General features: G+C 29.0%; 1 long non-coding RNA gene across 1 annotated transcript; it reads left to right on the top strand.

Annotated features, from left to right (window-relative positions):
* The first annotated feature begins 1,216 nt into the window (after nt 1–1,216).
* LOC126666893 (uncharacterized) lies at nt 1,217–4,092 on the top strand. The gene is made up of 3 exons (XR_007638004.2): nt 1,217–1,367; nt 2,582–2,680; nt 3,868–4,092. It is a non-coding gene; the product is annotated as an uncharacterized LOC126666893 (long non-coding RNA).
* The last annotated feature ends 6,243 nt before the right edge of the window (nt 4,093–10,335 follow it).

Below are 10,335 nucleotides of genomic sequence, written 5' to 3' on the forward strand. Positions count from 1 at the left end.
TATAAAGATTTTTAATAACACGCGAAGAGGGTATGTCGGAAAGGATAACGACAAACCCGGATCGATCTCGGAAAACAAGACCTGCCTTAGGCAAGCAGGCAAACATATACCCTTAAGTAAGCCTATGAATTAAATGTTAAGTATATTTTAAAGCTAAGCTAGGAAAGCCACTTCTGGATCAATTTTCGATCCCAAGAAGTGTTATTTTGGACCTAAGACAAAAATGAGAGTTGTAGACGGTGTAGCATAGAACAAGTTTCAAGTGATAAATTAAAATTTGCACAAATTTTGGACATTGGTTTGATGGCCTGAAGTTTGCTAAAAATGTACATTTACTAAGTTGAGAAAAAAACGATTTTTAGTTAGTTTGGGAAACTAACTACATAATACTTGGATAACAAAGAAATGAAAATGAGTACATGTTTCAAAGAATTATAGGATGAAGTATTCTATGAGATTATGCCTTAAGGGAGTAGCGGAAGTAATTAGCATTAGTAAAGAAAAAGAAGATATTGAAATAATTGGATAATAAATATTATGAGAAAATTCGAGGACGAATTTTTTTTAAGGGGGGAAGAATGTAATACCCCGTATTTTTGGGATAAGTATTTATTGGATTAATTGCATTATTTTAGCCTATTGGAGCTAAAATAAGGGAATTTTTGTAAATTAGGAGGAAAGAAGCGTTTTGACGAGTAATGAATTTTAATAAAGTTGGACTATATTATTAGATTAAATTATTTAGAATTAAATTTTATCTCGTATTTGGATATCGAGATAAGTATGTCGGAATTTAATGGAAAAAAATGGGAGAAATTTCCATTAAATAAAATAAATGATTTTAAAATGGATATTTAAATAATATCCGTAAATTTTGTCATATGGATTATTCAAAGAGAATCCAAAAATATTTGGAATATTATTTAAAATACGGGTTTAAGCGTGACTAATAAATTATACAGCTAAATAATAAATTTTGAGGATAAGGCGACAATTAATATTTTGGAATAAAAGAAAAAAAAAATAGTCCGTATAATTTATAATCAAACAAAGTTTGGAATTAGCCCGAGAAATTTAACGACGTGCTTAATTAATAAAAGAATGATTAAATAGAAGGAATTTTTGGAATTGGTTAAGAAAAGGATTACATTAAAACTAGCCCATTTGAATTAAAAGCCCAAGCCCCAAATTAATAAGTTCAGATATGAACAATAGCTTAACTCAAACATTCCAGAGGCTTCATTCATCATCATCACCCATTCTTCTTCTTCCCTCTCTATTCAATTTCAAGACATGGAGAAAAACTTGGGTTCTTGTAGTTTAAGCTCAAATTAGCCATCCTCTACCTATTGGAGCTTTAATCAAAGGTTAGTAACTCTAATTCATAGATTAATTTTGAATTAGAGGGTTAGGGTTTATGGATATTCAATTGGGTTTTTAGTTGCATGTGTTAAAAATTAACATTAGATGATTAATTAATAAGTTTGAGGTTAATTAAATGGTGAATTGAGGGCTGGAAATTCTGAGTTTAAGTAATGATATTATGGTTAAACAATTATTGGTAGGGATTAAAAAGTTGGGTTAGATTAAGCTAATAAAAATTGAATTGGGATGTGTTTTAATCAATTAGTATTAGAGAACTCAAGATTTTCAAAAGCTGGAAATTTTTCTAATTGTTACAAAATTGTGATTTTTGAGAACCGGAAATAGGAGTCGGGTTTTGGCGGAGGGGCGAAGGCCGGAGAGAAGACCGGTCAGGCCAAATGGCCTGACCCGTCTGCTCATGTTGAGCAGACTACGGTCTGCTCAACCAGAGCAGACCACGGTCTGCTCTGCTGAGCAGACCTGTGTCTGCTCTGCTGAGCAGACCTGCGTCTGCTCAGCCATGAGCAGACCGGCTGGTCTGCTCAATGGGCAGACCAGCCGGTCACCCCGAACCCGCGCTCCCCGGATGATTTTTCGATAAAAAATTGGGTGTTTTCAGATTTTAAATGAGTTAATTTAAGTGTTATTGTAGAGTTGAAAATGAAATTTTTAATGAATTGGGTATATAATTTTCAAATAGAAGTAAAAAGGGGTTATATCATAAATTTTATCAAACTTAAAGTTTTAAAAGGATGAGGTTTACAAATGTTTAAATAAATTTAATTTAAGTTAGGAAGTTTAAAGAATGATTTGAGAATTTGGAGATTTATATGGATTATGGCATAAATTAAATTTAAGCCTAAATACTTGAATGTATAGTCTAAAGTTAAAAATTGGGTTTAAGTAGATTTAAAATGATTGAAAAACTTAAGTACGGGGTTAGTGCGATTTATATATTTAGAAAGAAAAATTGTTACAAGTGAAACTTGTAATATAATTAGTTAAAGTAATAAAGTTAGAAGTTAAGTTAAACATTTAAAATTTTGAATTACTAGCATAAGTTTTTGGTTAGTGAATCAAAGTGATATTAAGAAGGCAAGAATGAATACAAGGACTTAGCAATAATTCAAGTTCGAATACTTGAAATTTTATTCGAAAAGGAATGAGTAGACGAGTTTTAAATAGAGTATTAATTTAGCATTTGTTCATATTATAGATTCTACACGTGGGCGGATTGGAGAATTAGAAGAATTGGAATTAATCAACGGACTATTTTATATTTTGCAATTGGAAAATTTGAATTTAAGCGATCGAGGTGAGTTCGCGATTTACTTTCGAGTATTATTATTTTTATTTATAAATAGATACATGTATTTGATTGAATGTTTTAATTTAAACCTATATATTTGTTTATAAAACTCATATTGATATTAATAGAGCTTTATTAAAATATTTTAAATAATAAGTTTATGACTTTTATTAACAGTTTATTTTATGCTATAAACGAATAAAATATATTACATTTTATTAAAGGTCGCATAAATTGAGTTTGAAATATATTGAAAAATGTTTGATACTAGACTTTGATTTTTATAATGAATAATGCGATTTATAGTTGATGATGGCTAGATCGTGAGATCGCCTTTGAAATAGCATCGTTTATTTGAAAAGAGCATGTATTATTTAGTTAATGCTCTTTATTCTTTTTAGACCTTTAAGCATGTATATTAGTATAAAGAATTTGAGAATTTTATTATAATACTTGTTATTTTGATAGCTTCGCTATATGTATGTTTATTATACGAGCTTATACATTGTTTGTCCTGTGGAATTATTATTTAAACCCAATAAGTGATCCGTGGGAAACGAGCTACCTATTGGGCGTCAATAGGCTGTGTGATCACCAGTACTGATACGAGTCGAGTCTAGGCGTCTATGGTCAATGATTTGAAATGATAAATTATGATTATCGATCGATTAATGGAATAAGGAGGATAAAAAGAAATGTGATAGACACAAGGTAACTCGGTCGAACTATCTCGGGACCTGTGTCTAGTGGGTAACTCGGTCGAATTATCTCGGGACCCACAACTTGGGATTAAGTAGTGGCATGATGTAACTCGGTCGAATTATCTCGGGACTATGCCACGTGGTAGCGGGTAACTCGGTCGAATTATCTCGGGACCCGGCCACTCGGACGATATGATTCGAAAAACAATTATCGTTGATTATGTTCTATAGGTTCATAGCATTTGGGTTTAGGGTTTCGAACGGATCCGATATTGGAAACTATTAAATTATATTTTATGTTTATTTATGTTTATCAAATCGTTTACTATCGAAGTATGTTTAATTAATTGTTTATTATCGAGGTATGTTTAACTATAAACTATTTATTGATCATAAAGTAAAGTATATTTTATCGTTAATGCGACCTTATCTTTAAGTATAATACTGTTAGTAAATTGTGAACTCACTCAGCGTTGTCTGACCCCCCAACAGTGTTTTCTTTCAGGATTAACATATGACGATGTGGTCGAGCTTCCATTCGTTGTTCCGGAAGTCTCAGTTATGGGAGGTCTTATTCTTCTTAGAGCTGCAGTAGTCATGATAGTAGACCTAGCTAGTAGCAGACGATTTATGTTTATATTATGACCTGCTAAAATGATGTATTTTGGAAAAATGAATTATCCAGGGATTTAATATATGGTTAATTGGTATTTTATACAGGTGTGGTTATTTAAGTTTACAGGCGTTATATTGCCGATTTTTCGAAAATGGTTTTATTAAGTATTATAACGATTTTGGAAAAGCGAAAAATTTTTTTAGATAAATTTAGGCTTGCTACGGGTTTCGGAACCAAAATTCCCATTCCCTAGCGCCGGTCGCGGCCCTCGATTTCGGGTCGTGACATCGCCGAAGCTAACAAATCAGCTTATAAGTTACAAACTAGATTTTGGGTAAAACTAGGTTGTTTTCTTAAGGTTTTATCTCTAGCCCGTAATAGAGATTGAAAAGTGGAATACTTAGAGATGAGGATCCCTAAGCAGTGGACATAGGTAGGGTTGCCGAACTACTGTATAATCTGGTGTCTCATCTTTATGCTTTCCTTTATGTTTTAATTAACCTCATCACAAAACTGATTTTAAAAAGAGATTTTCTAAAAAACTTTTGAGAAGGATTTTTCAAACTAATCTGATTCAGTTTACTTAGCTTTATGTCTTGTATTGATAAGCTCGCAAATCATTCATATTTAATTAACTTATCTTTACTAATGTGCATCAACTCAAGCTGAGTTAATAGCTTATAAGTTGATCTTACTTGTCTGTCAAATCCTCAATATTTGAACAACTTACCTTTTACTTGAACTTATTAACTTAAGCTAATTCTATAGCTCTTTAGTTGATTTTTTGGAGCTATCGAATCTTTCATATTTGATTAGTTTGGCCCGACTAAAACTCTATCTGCTTAAACTAACTCTATAGCTTATCACATTTTAGCAGAAAAAAGTTAAAGTCTTTTTTTTTATGAATAAAATTTTATAAAAAACCTCAAGAGAGGCAAAAACCAAACTCACGAAGCTTACGCCACTAAAGGCTACGACTCCGAGAAAGAGGAAAACAGACTAGGAGAAAATAATACAATCCAAGTTCCTATACAAATCTGATCCTGAATATACAAAACTAGGATGCTTACAAATGTAAAACTAGGATGCTTGCAAATGTAAAAATTGAAAGTCTTAATTAACCTCTCTTTTGAGCTACTGCTGGATCCAACAAGTATGCACATTATTTTTCATTGTCATTAATTGCATGGAAAATTTGGTGCTTTATCTTGGTGAAGTGTGATATTTTATGGTCTCGCCTTCCGCGGTTTCTCATTTTTTCAGCTTTTGGACTTCTATTTCTCATTTCTTTTTCAAAGACTTATGGAGGTTAATTTTATTTTTTGGCGTTTGGTGGAAAGTTTGGAATAATAGGGTGTTCAACGGTATAATTCGCATGAATCTCTTTCTTATTTATGTATAGGCAAGGCGGTTCAATTCTATTCTTGTTTTCATTCTCATTTTCCTTATAGCAGAAATGATGTTTTTAGTTGTTTGGATAATATCGTTGCCTCTTTTTGATTGATCATTTTTTGAATCTTTTGCCTTCCACTTCTTGTGTTAGTGATTAATAAATCATTATTTATTCAAAAAAACTTAAATTATTAAAAAAACTTATATATTGAAATTAAATTTTTTAAAAATATAAACATTAATAGTGAAATTATTCCGATCTTATACTAATAAGTGAGATACAAATAATTTCAAAAACAAAAAAAGATAAACATAACACCTTGACGCATAATTTACCCTAATAGTGACTAAGCTATTGTAAGTTTGCAAGTCAATGGTGGACAATTGAGCACCTTATGCTTTTTTTTTATTGTTTTTATATATTAATTATATAAATAATTTTTTTAAAAATTATATATGCAGTCACCTTTACAACTGATATGACTTTTTTTTATCTATATTTAAACTATTTCTAGCTGGCCCATGTATCCATATAAAACCTTGTATTTAGATCAAAATGATTCCCTAAATTAATTATTAATTTTTCAAAATATTCATATAAATTTTTATATACACGTATAAATGTTCAAAATGCTCTTTAAACGACTTTTTAGTAATCTATATTTTGATCTCCAGAAAAGTTTCATAATTACTTTAATTTTAAGCCCCACTGATTATTGTAAGTGTTGTCATGACCCACTCATTCTAAAGTGAGTCCATATGCAAACCAACTAAATCTAACGTAACTGATAAATTGTTAATTACATTTGGATTTGCATTAATAATTTTAACCTAAAATGTAGTCGTCTTTATTTTAAAAGTTGCTCGTGATGATGATAGTGCCAGCGCAAAATAGAAGATTCTTTGTTAATCTTTCTGGCTAATGGACCTTTCTTACTATAATTGTTAATCATAGTAGCTTTTTACTAACTAATCTCTTATTTTATAAGTTTTGGAATATAATACATCGTGAGCAGCATAACAATAAAAATAATAAGTTATTATAGGATTTATTTCATATAAGATGACCACCTTTATACGAATTTTTTAAAAAATAACTCGACGTTTAAAACTTCTCAAGACACCATTTCTAGTTTCTTTTTAAAAACAATATTGGCAATTTTTAATGACGTTTTTGCTGATGTGGCAGGACACGTGACAGACCCATCGGGTGTCCAAGCTAGCGAGATTTTACCTAAAAATGTGCTCATATTGTTTTTGAAAAGAAATGAAAGATGATGCCTTGAAATGATACGTTTCAAAAGTCGAGTTATTTTTGAAAAATTGTCTAAAGATGATGATTTTATATATAATTAAGACATTAATCCATACTAAATTCCATCTATGTACTCTACGTTTTTTATTTACTTCTGTCCTACTACGAAAAATATGGATAAAAAATCTCGGATGGACGGAATTTAAAAATTGAATCACTTACCGTTAGTTATCGGTCTAAATTAAAATAAGTGGCAAGATTTATTATAATGTTCTTCTACTTCGTGTTTTGTTTATTTGCATCCTTTTACTGTACGTTATTTGTTTATTTCGTCATTTTTTGCATGCCGTGTGTGAAATTATAAAATCTCATAATTTTTTGATTTATATACAGTTTGTTTTCTAAAATTGCTCATTAAATCAATTATGTAATTTTTCTCATGTGACGCCTACATGGTACTGATATGGTATATGTCACACATTAGCGCCACATAAATAAAATTGTGTATATAGTTAGACAAAATTGAAACGAAATCATGCGTTTCAGGATAAATTGAATAAAATTGAAACGATTGGATTTTTATGAGACTTTTATGAAAGATTTGGCCGCTTTAATTATTTGGCTTATAATTTATTGAAAGATTAGAATGATGCCATTTAATACAATTTTTAAAGTTTTGTCCATTTAGTGCTATTAATTTTTGGCAGTACATGAACGAAATAAAAAAATAGAGCTGAAGTGAAAAAAACATTAAATACAGAAATTTTAGAATGAGTTTTCCATTATATACAAATATCATTTCGATAAACAATATGATCGTATGAAAATCATCCAAGTCTAAGCTATTTAAGTGCCATAGTCGCGGATTCAAACACCGGCTAAGCTCTTTGTAATAAATAAAGTGGTTGGAACTGGGTTACTAACCATTACAATCCGAGATTAACAGGTATATGGATTTACGAGCGGTATATATTCTAAAATTTAATAGTCATTAAGAGTTTTTCGGTGGTGTGAGTACTCGTCAAAATAATAGTTACACCATTTCCTTATTGGCTACTACCTATTTTTTTATTTTAATAATTATAAAATTTATAAGAAAATTTAAATCAACGATCATAACAGTTTGTTATCTCTATTTGAGTTATAATTTTTTTGTACTATCCATTCCCTTTAATGATAGGATAACAATCATTCTATATGTGTCATGCAAAAAACGTTAAATTAGGGGTCATTCATTCTAATTTGTACAATTTGTTTTCTTAATTGAGGGTTAGCAACTAATTAATTATTAGATTCATTTTTACTTTTGTTAGTATACATTTGTTTTAAGCTTCACCTTTTCTTGAAGAAAGGTTTAATTATTTAACCAGCTAAGCATAGAGCTTATATGATGAATTGGCCTTGCTCACGTAGAGTTTGGACAATTTTCTTAATAAACAATACATTACCTTAAATAAATAGATAAAAAGAATGACGTGATTAACTATATTTCTATATTTACACTAAATTGATAGACCACTGATAATATGATATGAAACGGATCACTTATTTATTAAAACTTTAAAATAGATCTTGGTCGAAAATAACATTTTTTATAATTAAAAATAAAAGCGTTTGTGGAAAAATTAAACACACGACTTAACAGTTTGCTGTCTAACATTTATATACCATTTGAACTATAAAAAAAATCTAATTTTAGAATATAAATATAATTATCTCACATAAATAATAATAAACTATATTTATATTCTTATAACGTGTTGATACAGATGTTTTGCTTTACAATTTTGCCTCCATTAAATAATGAATATATTCTTTGAGAAAGAGATAAAGGCAATAGGAATTATGATTATTATTAAATCACCACTAATGTTATACGTTGGCTATACTGTTCTTGGCTCCTCCTTTTTACTTATGAAGTAAAATTGAATTGGATTGGAATTGCTTGAAATTTATTTCTAACTTAAAACATGTTTAACACACCATTTATTATTAAATGAAATGAATAGTATAAATTAATAAAAATATATAATTTTAATTAAAATTGATCTAGACCATTCATTTTATAATGAATGGTGTATATTGTAAACACGGCTCCCTCAAGTTAAAATAAATTTGATGAAATTTTAATCCTTTTAAAATTTATAATCATAAAAAAATTATTTAACATAATTAATGATAGTAGTTTCCAAATTTTTAGATCAATTAAAGATAATGTTCTTTTTAAAAGGTCAATCATTTAAAAATATTATTTTTTCAACTCTTTTTATTGTTTATAGCTTTAAAATTTAAAATTTTCAATTTTAACTCATTTTCAATTTTTACTTCAATTATGTCTATTTGTCCAAATTGGAGTAAATAAAAGTTCAAGCTTTTTTTATATTATTTACATTTATATTTTTAACATTATTAATTCATAAATTAAATAATATGAGATATTTATTTGATTTTTTTAATTAATTAAATGTCTATAATTGAAAAAGTAAAAATTTAAACATAAATTAAAATGAAAGATTATAAAAGACGATGACATGAACAAATTTTTTTATATTTTTGGATAATTATGTCTTTTATAAAAATTATTTAAAGATAAAATTAAATCGTCCCTGCTCCTAAACTCAAGGGCGGAGCCAGGTTTTCCCCAAGGGGGGACCCTGACCCCTCCCAAAAAAATTCTTGACTTAATAAATCTCTTACAATTTTCTTCTTTTATAAATAAAATATAATAGTTATACTAAATTTTTTATATAATTAGCCCCTAAAACATCTCTTTAATTGTTTATATTTTTTTCCAAAATATAGTTTTTTTTTTGGATAAATAATTAGTAAATTAGCTCATCCATGAACAATGGATGGCAAAAAAAGACAGAAAAAATATAGTTATTAATTTAGATTTTTATATAGTTTGACCCCTCTTAAATTACTTTCTGGCACCATCCCTGCCTGAACTTATCATATAATATAATTTTATCTCAATAAATTTTAGGATAGAAAATACCAGACTGATCTTTTATTCTTTTATAATTGGCATATTTCTAACGCCAAGTTAGAACAATTATTGATCGTATTTTTTTCTTTTGTTAATGGTACATAAAAAGTTGTAGAGAAGTATCAATAAAAGCATATCACAAAAAAGATTGTGAACTTTTCAGATGTGGTGGACCTTACCTGCACAAAGTTTTGATAATGATTCCAGGCCAGAATGAACCGAAACTGATTAACTACTAATTTTTAGTTTTAACACTTTAAAATATAAATTGTCATTTCTTTTTTGCAAACTTGTATCAAATGATTTTGTGATAAAAAATGACAATATGAACGCCAAAATTTATGGTACTATATCGTTGTTGCATCGTTTAGTATGTAGTTTTTATCGAAAACTAATTTGTGCTTCGAATCGTATTTTATCTTATAAAAAATAAATATTGGACCATGCAAAACCTTAACTCTAAATACACCAAAACCCTAACCCTTACCACTGCAGAACCACCACTTCCGGACAGCATGCGCTACAGAACATAGGATTTGTAAGAGCAGGTTTGTCTTCAACGCATGATAGAACTGGAGACAAATCTCGCGTTATTTTTCTTTGAAAATTTTCCACGTTCATGCAGTTTTTCTGATTTGGAGAGAGCTTTGCTAAATACAAGGTCTTTAGGAGAATTAGCCTTGCACCGAAACTGTCAAAAAGAGGTCG

This window comes from Mercurialis annua, linkage group LG2, assembly GCF_937616625.2.
Source record: "Mercurialis annua linkage group LG2, ddMerAnnu1.2, whole genome shotgun sequence".
NCBI classification, from domain to species: Eukaryota; Viridiplantae; Streptophyta; class Magnoliopsida; order Malpighiales; family Euphorbiaceae; genus Mercurialis; species Mercurialis annua.